The 20,383-nt window shown below is 44.5% G+C and overlaps 1 protein-coding gene across 4 annotated transcripts in view; it reads left to right on the top strand.

Moving 5' to 3' along the window:
• LOC124720043 (zinc finger protein 665-like) overlaps positions 1–20,383 on the top strand; it is a 129,807-nt gene that overhangs the window by 18,043 nt on the left and 91,381 nt on the right. For 2 of the 4 annotated variants that reach the window (XR_007006043.1, XR_007006044.1), the window contains exon 3: positions 5,394–5,453. The exons of the other annotated variants lie outside the window; for them this stretch is intronic. The gene's annotated coding sequence lies outside the window, so the exon portion shown is untranslated. Of the gene's footprint in view, positions 1–5,393; positions 5,454–20,383 lie in introns of those variants that run through there. 4 annotated transcript variants of the gene reach the window in all.

The raw sequence follows: 20,383 nt of genomic DNA, 5'->3' as shown, positions 1-20,383 counted from the left end.
TCCCCCCCTCTCTCTCCCCCCCTCTCTCTCCCCCCCTCTCTCTCCCCCCCTCTCTCTCCCCCCCTCTCTCTCCCCCCCTCTCTCTCCCCCCCTCTCTCTCCCCCCTCTCTCTCCCCCCCTCTCTCTCCCCCCTCTCTCTCCCCCCCTCTCTCTCCCCCCCTCTCTCTCACCCCTCTACCCCCCTCTCTCTCACCCCTCTACCCCCCTCTCTCTCACCCCTCTACCCCCCTCTCTCTCCCCCTCTACCCCCCTCTCTCTCCCCCTCTACCCCCCTCTCTCTCCCCCTCTACCCCCCCTCTCTCTCCCCCTCTACCCCCCTCTCTCTCCCCCTCTACCCCCCTCTCTCCCTCCCCCTCTACCCCCCTCTCTCCCTCCCCCTCTACCCCCCCTCTCTCCCTCCCCCTCTACCCCCCCCTCTCTCCCTCCCCCTCTACCCCCCCTCTCTCTCACCCTCTACCCCCCCTCTCTCTCACCCTCTACACCCCCTCTCTCTCACCCTCTACACCCCCTCTCTCTCACCCTCTACACCCCCCCTCTCTCACCCTCTACACCCCCTCTCTCTCACCCTCTACACCCCCTCTCTCTCACCCTCTACACCCCCTCTCTCTCACTCTCTACACCCCCTCTCTCACCCTCTACACCCCCTCTCTCACCCTCTACACCCCCTCTCTCACCCTCTACACCCCCTCTCTCACCCTCTACACCCCCTCTCTCACCCTCTACACCCCCTCTCTCACCCTCTACACCCCCTCTCTCCCCCTCTACCCCCCCTCTCTCCCCCTCTACCCCCCCTCTCTCCCCCTCTACCCCCCCTCTCTCCCCCTCTACCCCCCTGTCTCCCCCTCTACCCCCCTCTCTCCCCCCTCTACCCCCCTCTCTCCCCCCTCTACCCCCCTCTCTCCCCCCTCTACCCCCCTCTCTCCCCCCTCTACCCCCCTCTCTCCCCCCTCTACCCCCCTCTCTCCCCCCTCTACCCCCCTCTCTCCCCCCTCTACCCCCCTCTCCCCCCCTCTACCCCCCCCTCTACCCCCTCTACCCCCCCCTCTACCCCCCCTCTCTCCCCCCTCTACCCCCCCTCTCTCTCCCCCTCTACCCCCTCTCTACCCCCACCCTCTACACCGCTACCCCCCCTCTCCCCCGCTACCCCCCTCTCTCACCCCCTCTACCCCCCTCTCTCTCTCCCCCTCTATACCCTGTCTCTCTCCCCCTATACTCCCCTGTCTCTGTCCTATACCCCCCTCTCCCTCCCTCCCTGTGTGTGTGTGTGTGTGTGTGTGTGTGTGTGTGTGTGTGTGTGTGTGTGTGTGTGTGTGTGTTGTAAACTTTCCATATCTTCATTTACCTTATAAATTGCAAATGTCAAGCTCGAAGATTCCTTGGTTTCTTAAAATCCACCAATGTTGTCCCAAATTATAATAAGGGGTAAAAACAATCCTGACAGTCACAAGCTAGTATCCATCATGTCCACGCATACCAGAGTTTATAAAAGAGTGCACAAAAGTTGAGATTTATTCCTTAATTAATTTGTCTCGTGTATTTGCAACATGGACATTAATTAAGAAGTCAGTAAAATAAAAAATTGTTACCATTTGTCCTGTTATAATGTATGGGTCTCCACTCATCGTTTACCAATTCATGTTTTGTTAGACATACACCTACTGCTATGACTAAATAAAATTTGATTGATAGGGTAGAATTGAATACCTTGAAATTGTTTTATTATAAAATGGTAGAATTATTATGATTCTAATTGATAGAAATAATGCAACACCACCATCTAATTTATTAGGAATTGATTGTAGAAGTGCATAACCCAATAAGAAATAACATTCTGGATGAATGTGAAATGATGTTGCTAAAGAATTAGCCACCACAAAGTTATCCAGGTCTCCTAGGAGGTAAGGATTAATTAGATGTAGTTTAATCCTTGAATGTAAAATATGGGTGGAATGGAATTTTTTCAATATCCCCATTTAATCCTAAGGGAGTATTCGGTCCTGTTTAATGTAAGAAGAATAAGTGAATGGTTGCACAAAATGGAATGTAAAGGATCTGTTTAAAGTTGCATTATCAACAGCAAATCCTCCTCATACCCATTGAACTAAATTTGTTCCTAAATACAGAATTGCTGGAATTGCTGATAATTGTTAACAATTACTGTTGCATCTCAGAACAATATTTGACCTCAAGGTAAAATGTATGCTATAAATGCATTTGCTATAACTAGGAATAGAATTACTGTTCAAATAATTCAGGTGTGTGTATGTACATAAAAGATCCATAGTAGATTCCTTGGCCTACAGGCAACTAAATGCAGATAAAAAATATAGGTGTTTCATTTGCATGTGATTTTCGAATAATTCACCCATTGCTTGCATCCGAACAGATGTTAACTGCGCTACTGAATGCTGTTTCAGTATTTGAGGTGGTTAAAAATCGTCCAGTCATTATCTGAATTATTAAACATAACCCTAATAGTGACCCAAAATTTCATCAAAATTAAACATTTGCTGGTGCAGGCAGATCAGTTAGGGAATTACTAGTAATTTTAACTAAAGGGTTCAAAATCATAAGGGTTTATTCATTAGTACAATGTTATTTTATGAATAGGTTCCTGATTAATGCTAGTGATTTTAACTACTGCCAATAATGATAAAATACACACGTTATTATTATTTTCTTCTTTCCTTTTATTATTATCATCATTATTATTATTGTAATAATAAATGTAGTTATTATATAGTTTTTATAAAGATATTTTTTTTCTTGAAAAGTAATTGAATTATTAATATTTACAGTTTCGTTATTTTTAAAGAAGTCTACAAACACTATGTCTACAGTAATTAATATTAATAGAATGAAGATACAATACAGTTGATTTCAGTTCAAATATTTCATTTGTGCAATTCTTGTGATGTAGATCGACAAGACTAATATACCTCCAAGAAATGTTGGAAATCAAATGTATGATGAACAATAACCTCTTATTATTTTTTCTGTTACTAAACCAACAAGGAATGCTTGTAGGATAATGAAGAGTATTACTGATATTGGGTTTCGTAATTAAATGAAATTAATATTTATTACATTTGATAGTGATACAATTATTTTAATCATTGCAGGGGTTAGTTTATTAAAATATCAGTTTTGGGTACCAGTGATGGAAAACTCTTCCACCCTTGAAGTTTCAAAAGTGGGGGCTAGACTTTTTTCCGGTTTAAAAGACTGATGTTTCTTAAACTATTAAAACTGTTTATATGCTGTGTTTTTTCTTCTTTATTGGTCTGTTTTGCTGGTGTTTACACATTTTGTTCAAAACAAAAACATTTATTAATGTTTTTAATGAGTTTAGAATATATTGTTCTTTCTTTATTTGTATTATTATTATTATTATTATTATTATTATTATTATTATTATTATTATTATTATTATTATTATCTTTCCTTTCTTAGACCTTAGGTCTGGTTCGGAATGAAAGTGACGCGGACCTTGATCAAGCGTCACTTCCTTTTAACTGTACGGTATATGTTACATTGCGTTTAGGAACTTTCGGGTAATTGAACATGTATCAATAATTACGGATTTCTGAAGTTGTATATATTAATTTGGATGTAGCTGTATTGCATTGAAGTACTGGTTGTAGAGGTGGTTATGAAATTGTAGTGGTGTAGCCGATGTATTTATGTGGGTGATTGCTTTGTGTATTTTGCTAGTTTCTGCTCGTTCTAGAAAGAATTTTCTTAAATTGTCTACCTGTCCATAATGTAGGTTTTTTATGTCGATAAATCCCCTTCCTCCTTACGGATTTCTGAAGTTGTATATATTAATTTGGATGTAGCTGTATTGCATTGATGTACTGGTGGATATTGCGTGGTATGACTCCTGTAGTTGAAAGTATAATTGGTATAATGTCAACTTTATCCTGATGCCACATGTCCTTGACTTCCTCAGCCAGTTGGATGTATTTTTCAATTTTTTCTCCTGTTTTCTTCTGTATATTTGCTGTATTGGGTATGGATATTTCAATTAGTTGTGTTAATTTCTTCTTTTTATTGGTGAGTATGATGTCAGGTTTGTTATGTGGCGTTGTTTTATCTGTTATAATGGTTCTGTTCCAGTATAATTTGTATTCATCATTCTCCAGTACATTTTGTGGTGTATACTTGTATGTAGGAACGTGTTGTTTTAAAAGTTTATGTTGTACGGCAAGCTGTTGATGTATTATTTTTGCGACGTTGTCATGTCTTCTGGGGTATTCTGTATTTGATAGTATTGTACATCCGCTTGTGATGTGATCTACTGTTTCTCTTTGTTGTTTGCAAAGTCTGCATTTATCTGTTGTGGTATTGGGATCTTTAATAATATGCTTGCTGTAATATCTGGTGTTTATTGTTTGATCCTGTATTGCAATCATGAATCCTTCTGTCTCACTGTATATATTGCCTCTTCTTAGCCATGTGTTGGATGCGTCTTGATCGATGTGTGGCTGTGTTAGATGATACGGGTGCTTGCCATGTAGTGTTTTCTTTTTCCAATTTACTTTCTTTGTATCTGTTGATGTTATGTGATCTAAAGGGTTGTAGAGGTGGTTATGAAATTGTAGTGGTGTAGCCGATGTATTTATGTGGGTGATTGCTTTGTGTATTTTGCTAGTTTCTGCTCGTTCTAGAAAGAATTTTCTTAAATTGTCTACCTGTCCATAATGTAGGTTTTTTATGTCGATAAATCCCCTTCCTCCTTCCTTTCTGCTTAATGTGAATCTTTCTGTTGCTGTATGTATGTGATGTATTCTATATTTGTGGTATTGTGATCGTGTAAGTGTATTGAGTGCTTCTAGGTCTGTGTTACTCCATTTCACTACTCCAAATGAGTAGGTCAATATTGGTATAGCATAGGTATTTATAGCTTTTGTCTTGTTTCTTGCTGTCAATTCTGTTTTCAGTATTTTTGTTAGACTTTGTCTATATTTTTCTTTTAGCTCTTCCTTAATATTTCTATCATCTATTCCTATTTTTTGTCTGTATCCTAGATATTTATAGGCATCTGTTTTTTCCATCGCTTCTATGCAGTCGCTGTGGTTATCCAATATGTAATCTTCTTGTTTAGTGTGTTTTCCCTTGACTATGCTATTTTTCTTACATTTGTCTGTTCCAAAAGCCATATTTATATCATTGCTAAATAGTTCTGTTATCTTTAGTAATTGGTTGAGTTGTTGATTTGTTGCTGCCAGTAGTTTTAGATCATCCATGTATAGCAAATGTGTGATTTTGTGTGGGTATGGTTCCAGTAATATTGTAACCATAATTTGTATTATTATTATTATTATTATTATTATTATTATTACTATTATTATTATTTTTATTATTCAATGTGATTACTTTTCCTGTTTTAGTTTTTTCTGCATGTGAGGTCCGCCCCGGTAGCTGAGTGGTCAGCGCGACAGAATGTCAATCCTAAGGGCCCGGGTTCGATTCCAGCTGGGTCGGAGATTTTCTCCACTCAGGGACTGAGTGTTGTGTTGTTCTAATCATCATCATTTCATCCCCATCGACGCACAAGTTGCCGAAGTGCCGTCAAATCAAAAGACTTGCACGCGGCAAACGGTCTACCCGACGAGAGGCCCTAGTCACATGACACTTACTTCTGCATGTGAGGGTGCTTTGGATCTTACTATTTCAGTTTCATTAATTCGATCTCATGGTAATGATTTTTTAATTCTTTTGGTTTATCTTTATGTTAAAGTATTTATGATTGTTTTTCGATCCCTTGTTGTTTCTTAAACAATTGTTGATGGTTGGTTCAGCCTTTGATATTTGTCAAGTTTTATTTTTATGATTTGTGTATATTCATATGTTGATTTGAATATAAGTAGATATTATTTTGCTGTTGATTATTTTTCTTTGATTTTGTTAAGCCTTTGGATTTGTTCTTTATATTTATGGTTAGAAATTTAGTGCAACTTCCTGTACTGTAATTTTTTCATTTTTATAATTTGATTTTAATAATCATGTTTTACTGTTCTTTTGCTAATTGATTCTTCTTCCTTTTATATTTTTTGTGTGGCTAGATTGTTCCTACTTAAATTTTGGGTTGGGGTTGTCAATTTGAGCACTTGCAGGTCAGAGTTCACTTGATTTTCTCCACCCTAGTTGTTAGATTTCCTTTGTTGGTTTTGTTTAAAGTTTATAATTTTGCTAATACTTCATATTTTCCTCTGTTTGAATTTGGTTCATATTATTTTATGTTTTTATAATTTTTGATTTTTTGGTTAAAATACTGATGTTTTTTTGTCCACCTTTGACTTCCTAAGGCTCATGTAAAGGCACCTATTTCTGGTAAAATAGTTCTTGCAGATGTTTCTTCAAAGTAAAGTGGTTATGGTATATTTTGTGTGATAAACTTTATTTCTTGTTTTGGTTTAAAGTTTAATTATTTTTGATTAGCTGTAGGCTTGTCTGTTGGCGTCTGGCTGAGTCCGCTGACAGCACAGGGACCACACTTCGAAAACCTATGCCGCTGCTATATATGTCTAGGAAGTGGTTGCTTGTCATTCTGGAGCATTGGAACTCCTGGAAATGGCCCTTGCTGTAGGTGGGTGGTGCCAATGGGGAGAACCTCTGATCAAAGTTGGTGGATGATTTGTGCATGAAATGTGTCAAAAAAATCTGGCATTTCTTCTATTAATGTCTCAGCAGTTTGTAGTGGAGGATTTAATGCTGTTGCCTATGATCCTGCACCCAGCCCCCCCCCCCCCCCCAGTCCTCCAGCGGGTCTGGGGGTAAGAATAGGCCCGAGGTATTCCTGCCTGTTGTAAGAGGCGACTAAAAGGAGTCTCACGTTTAGGCCTTTATGTGATGGTCCCCTGTAGGGTTTGACGTCCATTTCTTCAAAATTTTGCCGAAGAGTGGAACCAATTGGGGAAGGGCGCCTTACATGGTGCATCATGTCCATCGTGCATTGAGATCTTAAGCCCACTTTCTCATCATCGCATTTCAGTCCCACTCATTTTCCATCTCTGTGAAGACACCTTTCTGGGTGTGTTCCCCACCATGCACTATGCAGTGTTGCTGTCTGTGTAGACCATGGACTACTTTGCACCTGATATCAAGCTTGGTAGTCAGTCCATTGTGGTAGGGCTGCCATGTACCCTGTTTGTTGTAGCCCCCCTGACCACAGGGATTGCTCTGCTAAGGCCTGCGGCGTTAACTCCTCACATATGCCAAGGGGTAGATGCCCACCCCATGGGGCATTGTAGTGGCAATTGGCCATCCTGCCAGGTGGCCTTTGCTGCGGCTGGGTGGCACTCGTGGGAGGGCCCCTGGTCGGGAGTGGGTGGCATCAGGGCGTATGACACACCATGAAGTGCAGTCTGTCATCTCTTGCTGGTGGTGAAACACCGGCAGTCTCTAAGCATTCACAATTTCAATTCAATGCATGGAAGTATGACCCTAAATCATTCCCCTCCCTGTCCACACCATGGGAGGAATGTCAGGCTAAGGAAGTCAGTGGATCTTATTTGCCCTGGTACCTTGTATATTAAAGAGCTGATGGAGAATCTTTCATGATGAAGCCTCAGTTTTTTGTTGAGCATTTAGAGGACAAGTTTGTGGATGGTGGAGAGCTTGTCCAAAATGAGATCTGGTTCAATCTTGATAAAAACGGCTTCCTCTGCCCAGTCACAGGTGTTACTTGTGACAAGCTGGGGATGTTTCTGTAACTATCACGCCTCATAAGAGCTTCAGTATGGTCCGGGGTATCATATTTTACAGGGACCGTCTTTTGCAGTCTGACGATGAGCTGTGCACCAATTTAGAGTGTACATTTTGTCCAGCGTGTCTGCCGGGGTCCGGGAGATAGTCAGGTTGCCACCAGTACCTTCATCTGGCCTTCGAGGGTGATACATTGCCTAAGGTCAAGGTGTTGATCTACCCTAAATACCTCCCCTGATGCAATGCTTTAAGTGCTGCAAGTTTGGTCACATGTCTTCCCACTGTACTTCCAGTATCACATGCCGAGATAGTGGATGCTCATCACATCCTGATACTCATTGTGCCCCACCTACCATCAATGTCAACTGTGGAGAGAACCATTCACCTTGCTCACCAGACTGCAGGTTTCTCCAGAAAGAAAGGAAAATCATGGAGTAAAAAGACACTGGTTTGACTGACCTACACTGAGGCTAAGAGAAAATTTGAACACCTGCATCTTGTATGTATGACATCATTCTATGCCGCTGCTACAACATTTCTGGCACCATCAGCTTCACTAACCCCAGTCACTTCTGAGCCGAAGAGTACACCTGCCCCCTTGATGGTGGTGAACATTTCCCTCCCTGTTGCTCCTGCACCAGAGAAGCGTAAGTCTTCTTTGGCTTCTCTCACTAGGCAAGGTCACTCCCTTCCCAGGTTTCTGCTTGTGGGAAGGATGACACCCACCAGTGTCTGGAGAACTCAAAAACAGCTGGTTGTAGGGCTTCACCCTCATCCTCTGTCCTGGAGGCTGAACCATTGAAGTCCTCCCAGCCAGGGAGCAGCGAGAGAAATCCAAAAAGATATCTAAGGCAGAGGAAATTGAGGTGGAACCCACACCACCGCTACCTAAAAGCTCTGCGTATGAGGATGGGGTGGAGATTCTAGCATCAGCTGAGGACCTAGATCTGTCCAGACCCTCGGACACAATGGATATAGACTGCTCAGGCAAAAAGTCAGTGGCAGCAGGTGACCCTGAGGTGTACACTGCCTCATTGAATGTTCCATGCCTTCCCCGTCTCACGATGATGTCATCCTGCAGTGGAATTGTGGTGGTTTTGTTCCACTGCTGGGCTTAGCTACTGCAGCTGTTAAGCTTTACACCTGCCCTCCAGGAAACACCTGGTTCCCGGCAATGCAGACCCCTGACCTCTGCTGCTGTAAGGGATATTACAGGAACCGTAGTGGCCGTAATTGAGTGTCGAGTGGAGTTCATATTTATGTCCTAATCTCAGTCTGTAGTGACACTCTGCCCCTTCAAACCCATCTTGAAGCTGTGGCTGTCAGAATGACGCTGCAGGAAATGACTGTCTGCAATGTATATGTCGAAACTTCACAGCTCTATGTCCGCGTTTGCCAAGTTATCAAACAGCGGGAAGCTGGAGTGTCGGGAGAGGTAAGTCTCGACCATTAGGTGCCATGCGTCACCTTCCCGAGTCTGGGCAAAGATCGAACTTCTTTTCGGGTACCAGACTCCAACACCGAGCGAGGTGGCGCAGTGGTTAGCACACTGGACTCGCATTCGGGAGGACGACGGTTCAATCCCGTCTCCGGCCATCCTGATTTAGGTTTTCCGTGATTTCCCTAAATCGTTTCAGGCAAATGCCGGGATGGTTCCTTTGAAAGGGCACGGCCGATTTCCTTGCCAATCCTTCCCCTAACCCGAGCTTGCGCTCCGTCTCTAATGACCTCGTTGTCGACGGGACGTTAAACACTAACCACCACCACCACCACCACCAGACTCCAACAGGCATTCCTGGTGTTACCATAAATGACATGTGAGCTACTGACTCAAATGCGATCGCCGAGAACATTGCTCGAGCCTCTGCGTTGGTGAATTACTCCCCCCCCCCCCCCCCCCCCCCCCACCCACCCACCCACCCAGCCAGCCTTTTGCACTCTAAAATGGTGGTTGGAAGGAAAGGTCCTCTCATTCACTACACACCACAGTGAATCTTACAATACCCCATTTACAGAGTGCGAGCTCCTCAGTGCCCTTGCACATCATCCCCACACAGCTCCTGGACCTGATCGGATCCACAAAAAGCTGATTAAACATTTCTCTATCGGCCCATCAGCCTCACAAACGTTCTTTGTAGCTGCTGGAATGTATGGTGTGTCAGCGGTTATTTGGGTCCTGGAGTCACGAGGCCTACTGGCTCCATGTCACGGCGGCTTCTGCCAGGTCGCTCTCCCACTGATATTGTCCCCCTCATGACTGCTATCTGCACAACATTTTCCAGATGCCAACACCTTGTTGCTGTCTTTTTTTTTACTTACGTAAAGCATACAACACGACTAGGCGACATCAGATGCTTGCCACATATACGAGTGGGGTCTACGGGCCTGCTGCCGATTTTGTCCAAAACTTCCTGTTGCTCAGTACTTTCCGTGTCCAAGTTGGTGCCTGCCATAGTACAATCCATATCCAGGAGAATGGAGTCCTGCAGTCGTACAGTTCATCTGGACCCAGAACTTTACCTTCATGACAATCCACTCACTGTAATGCAGACATACAAATTCTTAGAACTGGTATTCAATGCTCAATTGATGTGACTTCCACATCTTCATCAGCTTAAGTGTCAGGAAGTCGTTTCTGAAAGTATTTGTATGGAGTTTAGCCATGTATGGAAGTGAAACACAGATGATAAATAGTTTGGACAAGAAGAGAATGGAAGCTTTCGAAATGTGGTGCTACAGAAGAATGGTGAAGATTAGATGGGTAGATCACATAGCTAATGAGGTATTGAAAAGAATTGGAGAGAAATGTTCTGAAGCATCAAGGGATCACCAATTTAGTATTGGAGGGCAGTGTGGAGGGTAAAAATCACAGAGGGAGAAAGAGATGGATATGCTAAACAGATTCGGAAGGACGTGGGTTGCAGTAGGTACTGAGAGATGAAGCTTGCGCAGGATAAAGTAGCATGGAGAGTTGCATCAAACCAGTCTCTGGACTGAAGAAGCTGACGACGACGACAAGTGGAAATGCTGACAGCACCTCAATGCGCTCCATTGCCTCAGCAACACCAGTTGGGATGCAGATCGCTCTACACTGCTACAGCTCTACAGAGCACTTGTCCAATCCTGAATTGGCTATGGGAGTGTGCTTTACGGTTCGACAGTGTCCTTAGCATTGCTTGTAATTGACCCTGTGCACCACTGCGGGGTTCGACTTGTGACAGGAGCTTTTAGGACGAGTCTGGTGACCAACGTATTGGTGGAGGCTGGGGTCCCTCCATTGCAGATCAGACATGTACAACTGCTCGCCAGTTACTCTGCACACATTCATAGTTCTCCTGAGCATCCGAATTACCTTCTCCTTTTCCCACCCATGGCAGTCCATCTCCTGCATCAGCAGCCCAGGTCAGGGCTAACGATTGTGTTTGGCATGCGGTCCCTTCTCTCCACACTGGATTCCTTCCCTTTACCACCTCTGTTTGTGGTCTGTTCACAACTGCCTCCATGGTGTACACCTTGGCCACAGCTTCATCTGGACCTTTTGCATGGCCCTAAGGACTCTGTCAATCCTGCCGCTCTCTGCTGTTACTTCCTCTCGATTCTTGACCTCCCCTCATGTGGTGCTGGAAGTCTGGAAGTTTTGCTATGTGTCTTCCCACTGTATTTCAGCAGTATTGTGTCAAGATTGTGGACGTCCCATCACATCCCAATACTCCATGTGCCCCACCACCTATCTGTGTCAACTGCGGGGAGTGTCATTCACCTTGCTTGCCAGGCTGCAGGATTTTACAGAAAGGATGAAACTCGTGGAATAGACACCCTGGACTGACTGACCTACACTGAGGCTAAGAGAAAATTTGAACACCTGCATCCTGTACGTATGACACTGTCTTACGCCTTTCCCTCCCTGTTGCTCCCAGACCACCTACTTCAGAAGCAACACCCCACCAACCATCAAGGATTTCAGTCCCCACTTCTGAGCCAGAGAACAGTAAGGTGTCTTCGGCTCCTCTCACTAGGAAGGGGTCTTTTGGGTTACTCTGTTCACAGGTTTCTGCTAGTGGCAAAGACTACACCTGCCAGTGGCTGAAGAGCCCAAAAGCAGTTGGTCGTAGGGCTTCACACTGATCCTCAGTCCCAGAGACTGAATCAGTGCAGTCCTCCCAGCCAAGGAAACCCAAGGAACAATGCGAGAAATCTAAAAAGACGTCCTGTAAGAACAAGGAACTTGTGGTGTGGAACCGAAGTGACTATAATAGTGTGTCTGGTGGAGTTTTTCGTTTATGTCCTAAACTCAGTCTGTAGTGACACTGTGCCCCTTCAAACCCCTCTTGAACCTGTGGCTGTCAGAATAAGGACGATGCAGGAAATAACTGTCTCCAATGTATTCCTTCCTCCAGATGGTGCAGTACCCCTGAATGTATTAGCTGCACTGATTGATCAACTCCCTAAACCTTTCCTACTTCAAGAAGATTTTAATGCTCATAAAACCTAGTGGGGTGGCACCGTGCTTTCTGGCCATGGCAGAGATGTCGGAACTTTACTGTCTCAGTTTGACCTCTGCCTCTTAAATACTGGTGCCACCACACATTTCAGTAATGGTAGTTACTCGGCCATTGATTTATCAATTTGCAGCCCAGGACTTATCCCATCACTTCAGATTTTTATCTAGATTTGTCTGTCACTCTGTACTTTTCATGTTGATGTTGGTGTCTCCCATAGTTCCCCCCTGCGCCCCCCCCCCCCCATAGCCAGGAACATTGGGTCCTGTAGGGTTCTGTATTGAATGTATTACTGTTTTTAGTGTCCATTGATGGTTTAGCAGCAGCTGTAGGGCCATCTGTCTCACCCTTCTGTATGCAGACATCTGCATTTCATACTACTCCACCAGTACTGGTTGCTGAGCGGCACCTACGGGGAGCCACCCAAAAGGTGCAGTCATGGGCTGTCGCCCATGGCTTCCAGTTTTTGGCCCCTAAGTCATGTGTCGTGCACTTCTGTAAGCATCATATCATTCATCCAGAACCAGAACATTACCTTTGTGACATTCCACTCACTGTAGTGGAGACATATCAATTCATAGGACTGATTTTTGGCACCTGATTGACTTGGCTACCTCACCTTTGTCAGCTTAAGTGGAAGTGCTGGCAGTACCTCAGTGCCCTCCACTGCCTGAGCAACACCAACTGGGGTGCAGATTGCATTACTCTGCTGCAGCTCTACAGAGCCCTTGTTCAATACCGCCTTCAGTATGGGAGTCTGGGTTATCGTTCGCTGGTGCCGTCAGCTTTGCGTGTACTTGACCCAGTGCACCACTTTGGTATTCGCCTAATGACGGGAGCATTTAGAAAGAGTCTGATGACCATTGTCTTGGAGGCCGGAGTCCTCCCATTGCAGATCCGATGTGCACAACTGCTCACCAGTTGCGCTGCATACATTCGTAGTTATCCTGAGCATCCGAATTACCATCTCTTGTTTACACCCACATCAGTTCAGCTCCCACATCAGCGGCCCAGGTCTGGGCTAACGATCCCTTCTGTCTGACCCCTCTGGGGCTCAGCATTCATTTGCTGATTACAGCCTTGGCATCCCTGGGATTCCTGAGCTGGGGACTCGTAAGCGTCACCAGACCTCTGTAAGCTCTGGTAATACTTCAGTAACCACTCGGCAGTGCTGCGGTAGAATATTGTGTGCTTTAGAGAACGGGAGTCTTGGCTTCACCGCCTGGACTGCGATGACGGTACACACCTCGATAAAAAAAACCTCAACCTCAAGGTGTGCTACGTGCTGAGGAGGTGAATGGCTGTTGAGGTAAAACAGTCTTTAGTGGGCAACCTCTGGGCCACCTGCTGCCCCCCAGTTGTACCAGGCTTGCCCAGGTGTGCAGGGCTCTGCTTATGTTGATGGTTGTTTCCTTAGCATCTCATGGGATCCTTATGGACCTGTCTCAAGAAACCACTACTCCTGACAGGACAGGTGTACTCACAGGCAGAACCTACACCCACTCCTCAAAGAGAGCTCGGTTGGTCAGTCCTCCAGAAAAGAAGCCTCAGAGTAATAGTAACAAGACATTAGTGTACCAAACACTTTCATTGTAGTCAAGCAAAATGGGGGAAGTTTTGAGAAGATATCCCTTTTTTATGTTCACAAGGCATTGGAAGGTATTGCTGGGTCTCTGATAAGTGTCAAATGATTTCGTAATGGAACGCTTTCAGTTGAGACTTGTAATGGTACTTGAATTACGTAACCATTACGGCAGCCCACCTGCACCTCTAGATACCAGCAATATTCTACTGTGTTTCTGTAAAGTAGTTACCATGTTTCTGAGACAACATTCAGATTTGATTTCATTAATGTAGAGGTACTTTGATACATCGATATGTTTATGTTGCAATGATATTATTCGTATGTATATTCTTTCTTTTGTCACTATGATCTTTGACGTACTTGTAACTTTTGATTTTTGGGCGCGAAAGCAGTTAGTTGTTAGAGAGTCGGACCTTGAAAAAGTCAAGTCTTGGACGTCATGTTGGAAAGACGCATAACGTAGTCAACTTATAAAATGTGAACTTTAACAGTGAGGAAGATGTTTTCAAGTATGTTTTGTATTGTGAAGTGATGTTTTGTGTGTTACGTGATATTGCAACAAAAGCAATAAAAAGGAAGTGTAATTTAAATTCAGAGTGCTGATTACTTTTTTACATCACCATTGTCCTGCAAAAGTGTAATCTTCAAGAATGGTTTGTGAAACACATCTATAAAACTTTTGAATATCGCAGAATAAAACCTAGGCCTCTTTGCATCCGAGCTTGGAATCACCACCACCTAGATTTTCAACGATTGAGCCATGATTTTATGAGACCAGTGTGGGAAACACGAAAAGATGAGTGCCTAGTTTATTTATTATTACATGAAATGACTTTATTAACTGTGCTCTGACACCTGCCACATAATAACTTTGTTGTTGCCTGAAAATGCAGTATTTAGCAGCGTGAGCAACACCACAATCATTATTAAATTTTGACCTTTGTTGTGGTAGGGTTGTTAGAAACTGCTAATTCCAACCAAACATGTAAGCTTCTGGGATGTAAGGCCTTAGGTGACTACCCAGTCGAGGCTGAATTGCTTAAGACCCTTACCTATAGTAAGGGTGTGGTTACCTGTTCCGATACAATGGAGGTGAACCTCGAGGAGTTACATGAAGAGTGGAAGAATGTGGGTGTCATGGAGGTGCAGAATTGTATGAGGAGAGTCAATGGGAAATTGGAAAAATCGGCAACATTTATTCTAACATTTAGTACTCCCGAATTACGGGAACATATCCTTGCAGCCTATATCCATCTTAAGGTTTGCCCGTTTGTTCCTAGCCCCATGCAATGCTATAAATGTCAAAGATTTGGCCATGCCATTATGGGATGTAATGGGAAGGCTACAGGTGGCAATTGTGGAGGCTCCACTCAAGAGTCAGGGACTTCTTGTACACTTTGTCTGCAATGTGTAAACTGCTATGGGGATCACCCATTGTGGAGCAGAGTGTGTGGGGATTTACAATGAGGAAAAGAAAATTAAAGAGTTGAAAGTAAAGAGATGCACACCCTATGGTGATGCCAGGAAGGCCTACAGAACCATGCAGCCACCGGTTTTTGCTACTTCTTTTGCATCAGCCCTTAATACAGTAATATCTAAGTGTGATGTGTCCACACAAACTCACACTGATTCCAGTATGAGCACTTGCACTTGTAGGTGCACCTGTGGGGGGAAACACTCCACTTGCAACAGCTGTTGTTCGGAAGCTGTCAGCAGAAGGCTTACCACCTATGCCACATACCACTGCCCAACATCAGAAGCCAACTAAGCCACCCCTGCAACCCAGGCAGCTGCCTCCTCCTGTTAGTAAAGAAAAACGTCCTTTGACAAGTAGTTATAAGTCCAAGAATGTGGTAGGTAAACCTTTGGCTCAACGAGCTCTCTCACTTTCTGATGGCAACTATGCTATTGCGGATATGGACTTCCAATTGGAGCAATCAGGGAGCATGGAACCAGCTAACATTCCCCCTGATATCCCCGTTAAATCCCTGCCTCCGAGGGAGAAAGAAAGAAAAGAAGGAAAAAAAAACCACCACCAGCACTAACCAGTGGCTTTCATAGGGATTTCTGTGTTGCTGTGGAATTTGAATGGATATTGCTCACACTTGGAAGAATTGCAGCAGATGGTCCAGGAAAACCTTTGTGCATCTGCTTAGAGAGACATTAAAGTCACACACACACCTGATTTACAGGGCTACCACATATGCAGGAAGGACAATACTACTGGAGACAGGGCTAAAGGTGGAGTGGCTAATTTCCCTTGATGAGATGCCACTCCTCTCCTGTCCCTCTTTCCACGACCATGCAAGCAGTTGCTGTTAAAGTTCTCGCACCCTTTACTATCACAGTGTGTTCTTTGTACCTGCCTCTTCCCCCCCCCCCCCTCCCCCCGCCAATGACACTTTGGATGTGAACACACTGGCAGACCTCTTCTGGGCACTTCAACGCCCATTCCTTCTTGTGGTGGATTTTCAGTGCCCACAATGTGCTGTGGGGCTCAGCTACTACTTGCTCCAGAGGTCGGATGATCGAGTGACTTGTCCATTCTGAGAATATCTTCCCTCTGAATGCAGCTCAGATGACTCACTTTTCCACATCTGCAGGGTCTTTTTTGGCTATTGATCTTTTTGTTCCCCAGCTATTGTGGACTCAGTTCAGTGTGAGGTGGCTCCAGATTTACATTATAGTGGCCACTTCCCAGTGTGGCTTCGACTGCTGCCTAAGATGGTTGCCAGCAGGAGACCAAGCAGGTGACTGATACAAAGGGCAAATTGGTTACAGCACAGTCAACAGGCTATTTTTGAATGAAAGGATTGTGCACAGGAGGCAGTGGCCCATATCACTCATGAGATCCAAAGGGCTGCCAAAGTCCATCCTCAGGTCTGGTAACCACCTCAGATGATCGCCTGTGCCTTGGTGGAATGACGACTGTAGATTGGCAATCAGGGCCAGACAGACAGCTCTGCAGAACTTCAGTGTCTAGCTACTGACAACCTTCATGCAATCAGCTCTGCGAGAGCACATGAAAGGCGAGTGATCAGAGAACGGAAGAGGGCTTCCTGGACGGAATTCACAACTTCCATTAATTGGTCCACTTCCGCTGCGCACGTTTGGGAATCAATAAGACGGATTTCAGGCAAGGATAGTCCACATCCCCTAACGGCCTTGTCAAATAATGGGGTCTTGGTGCACACGCCAGAAGACATGGCTCACGTTTTAGCTGAACAGTTCTTTACTATTACTAAGTCGTCCAGTCAAGCTCCTGCTGTTCAGGTATTTTGTTAGACTGCAGAGATGAGGAAGTTCATTTTCTTCTCGCATAATGAGGAAGTCTGCAACCTTCCATTCTCCATGTGGGAACTGGAATCAGCTTTATCTGCAGCCAGAGACACTGCTCCAGAACCTGATGAGATCCATTATGCCATGCCTCGCCATCTGTGCCCTGAAGCAAAAGGTCAGCTCCTCTCTTGTTTCGATCAGATCTGGTTTGATGGACAGTACCCCATGACTTGGCCGGAGGCAATATTAATTCCATTCTGGAAACCAAGCAAGGACCGTAGCGCCCCTAACAGTTATCGAAGTGTCGCCCTTACCAGTTGTATGGGTAAGACTAGAGTGCATGGTCAACTGCTGCCTCATTTGGCTGCTAGTCCCGGGGTCACCTGAGCTGCCCCCAGTGTGGTTTCAGACACTACCGTTCTGCTCTTGACAACTTAATTCTTCTGGAAACGGTGATACAGGAATCCTTCTTATGCCAAAACCATTTAGTTTGTGTGTTTTTTGACCTCGAAAAAGCATGTGACACTACTTGGAGGTACAACATCCTTCGCTAACCTGATGAATGTGAACTACATGTACACCTGCTGCTACTGATCCAGTCCTTTCTCGAGGGCCAGAGGTTTCGTTATCACATTGGCGTTGCCATCTCTGATTGCTTTGTTCAGGAGAATGGTGTACCCCAGGGCAGTGTCATCAGTGTCACATTGTTTGTCATCGCTATCAATGACATTTCCTCCACAGTCGGGAGCCCTGTCAAATGTTCTTTGTTTGTGGGTGACTTTGCAATCTTCTACCCTTCTTCTGATCTTACGAGGCAGCTACAGCTGACCTTTAGGAGGCTGTAAACCTGGGCCCAGACAACTGGTTTTAGGTTCTCAACAGAGAAGACTGTGTGTCAATTTTAATTGTGCTTTTCAGAGTTCTAACCAACCAGAGCTTACAATGGAGGTCCGTATTTCACAGTTTTCAAGACACTGTGCACTTTTTAGGTTTATTATTTGACTCTAAATTAACATAGATCCCACACCTGAAAGACCTACAAACAAAAGGGTTAATGTTGTTGAACATTTTGAAATGCCTTGGCGGAAAAACATGGGGAGCTGACAGGGCCCGGCTCTTGCAGTTTTATAGGGCGTTTTTTTTTATCACACCTAGACTATGGCAGTATGGTTTATGGATCGGCCCATCCTTCCTACCTCCAGATGTTAGATGCTGTCCACCATGAGGGCATTCTGAAATCGACTGGCTCTTTTGGAGCAGCCCAATTCAGACACTGTGCAGAGGCTGGCGAACCACCCCTCTGGATTCGGTGACGTATCCTTTTGGCTCGACAGGCACTGAAAATCTCTCTGTCACCTCAATCATTGGCATTTAATTCAGAGAGACAACCCACCTTCGAAAGACTGTTCAGGAACTGGCCCCAAACGAACCAGCCATTTGGTATACGTGCTACAGAAACATCGTTCTTGTGCAACGCAGCTAGCTCTTTATTCGCACGAAGTAATAGCCGCTATCCACAGGGGATCTCAAGTTGATTCCGTATTTCTAGATTTCCGGAAAGCTTTTGACACCGTTCCTCTTAAGCGACTTCTAATCAAGCTGCAGGCCTATGGGGTATCGTCTCAGTTGTGTGACTGGATTCGTGATTTCCCGTCTGGAAGGTCGCAGTTCGTAGTAATAGACGGCAAATCATTGAGTAAAACTGAAGTGATATCAGATGTTCCCCAGGGAAGTGTCCTGGGACCTCTGCTGTTCCTGATCTATATAAATAACCTGGGTGAAAATCTGAGCAGTTCTCTTAGGTTGTTCGCAGATGATGCTGTAATTTACTGTCTAGTAAGGTCATCCGAAGACCAGTAACAGTTGCAAAGTGATTTAGGAAAGATTGCTGTATGGTGTGGCAGGTGGCAGTTGACGCTAAATAACGAAAAGTGTGAGGTGATCCACACGAGTTCCAAAAGAAATCCATTCAAATTCGATTACTCGATAAATAGTACAATTCTCAAGGCTGTCAATTCAACTAAGTACCTGGGTGTTAAAATTACGAACAACTTCAGTTGCAAATACCACATAGATAATATTGTGGGGAAGGCGAGCCAAAGGTTGCATTTCATTGGCAGGGCACTTAGAAGATGCAACAAGTCCACTAAAGAGACAGCTTACACTAAACTCGTTCGTTCTCTGTTAGAATATTGCTGCACAGTGTGGGATCCTTACCAGGTGGGATTGACGGAGGACATCGAAAGGGTGCAAAAAAGGGCAGCTTGTTTTGTATTATCACGTAATAGGGGAGAGAGAGTGTGGCAGATATGATACGCTAATTGGGATGGAAGTCATTACAGCAAAGACTTTTTTCGTCGCAGCAAGATCTATTTGCGAAATTTTAGTCACCAACTTTCTCTTCCGAATGCGAAAATATTTTGTTGAGCCCAACCTACATAGGTAGGAATGATCATCAAAATAAAATAAGAGAAATCAGAGCTCGAACAGAAAGGTTTAGGTGTTCATTTTTCCTGCGTGCTGTTTGGGAGTGGAATGGTAGAGAGATGGTGTGATTGTGGTTCGATGAACCCTCTGCCAAGCACTTAAATGTGAATTGCAGAGTAGTCATGTAGATGTAGATGTAGATGTAGACTCTCAAGGATCTTCATCTTTCGGGCATGAAAATGCACACCCAGAGATGGAATGCACTGACGCCTTGGTGTCTTCAGAGGCCCAAAGTGATTTTAAGCTTGACTCAGTACACGAAAAGTTGTACTCCAGATGTGGCCTTTACATCTTTGTTTTCGTCTATTTTAAATATGTACCATAGTTTTATCATTATTTACACAGATGGATCCCAACAGGAGAATGCTCTTGGTTCTGTGCTTCTCCCTGATGAGGTTTCTAAAGTGCATCTTCCAGAACAATTTACAAATTATGATGCAGAGTTGTATGGCAATCTAATGGCACTGGAAAGGGTTCACAGACATCACCATATCAGTTTTCTTGTCTGTTCAGACTCTTTTAATGCACTGCAAGCACTTTGCCAAATGTATCCAGTAAACCCACTGACTTAGCACATCCATGACTCCTTACAGTGGCTCCAATGCCATGGCAAGGGTGATCTTTCGCTGGGTACCTGGCCACATTGGGATCACGACAAGGCTGACAAAGCTGCCAAGGAAGAATGTTTGGGTGGTGCTGTCCATCAATGTCCCATCCTGTTGCACGCCATTATCTAATTTTCTGACAGATGCATCATGCGACAGTGGGAGACTGAATGGTTGCAGGTGTCAGACAACAAATTGCGGTTGCTCAGATCAACCAC

The sequence above is a fragment of the Schistocerca piceifrons genome, chromosome 11 (genome assembly GCF_021461385.2).
Source record: "Schistocerca piceifrons isolate TAMUIC-IGC-003096 chromosome 11, iqSchPice1.1, whole genome shotgun sequence".
In the NCBI taxonomy this organism is placed as follows: Eukaryota; Metazoa; Arthropoda; class Insecta; order Orthoptera; family Acrididae; genus Schistocerca; species Schistocerca piceifrons.
The sequence above is the reverse complement of the archived record's forward strand: the minus strand, read 5'-3'. Positions and strand labels throughout refer to the sequence as shown.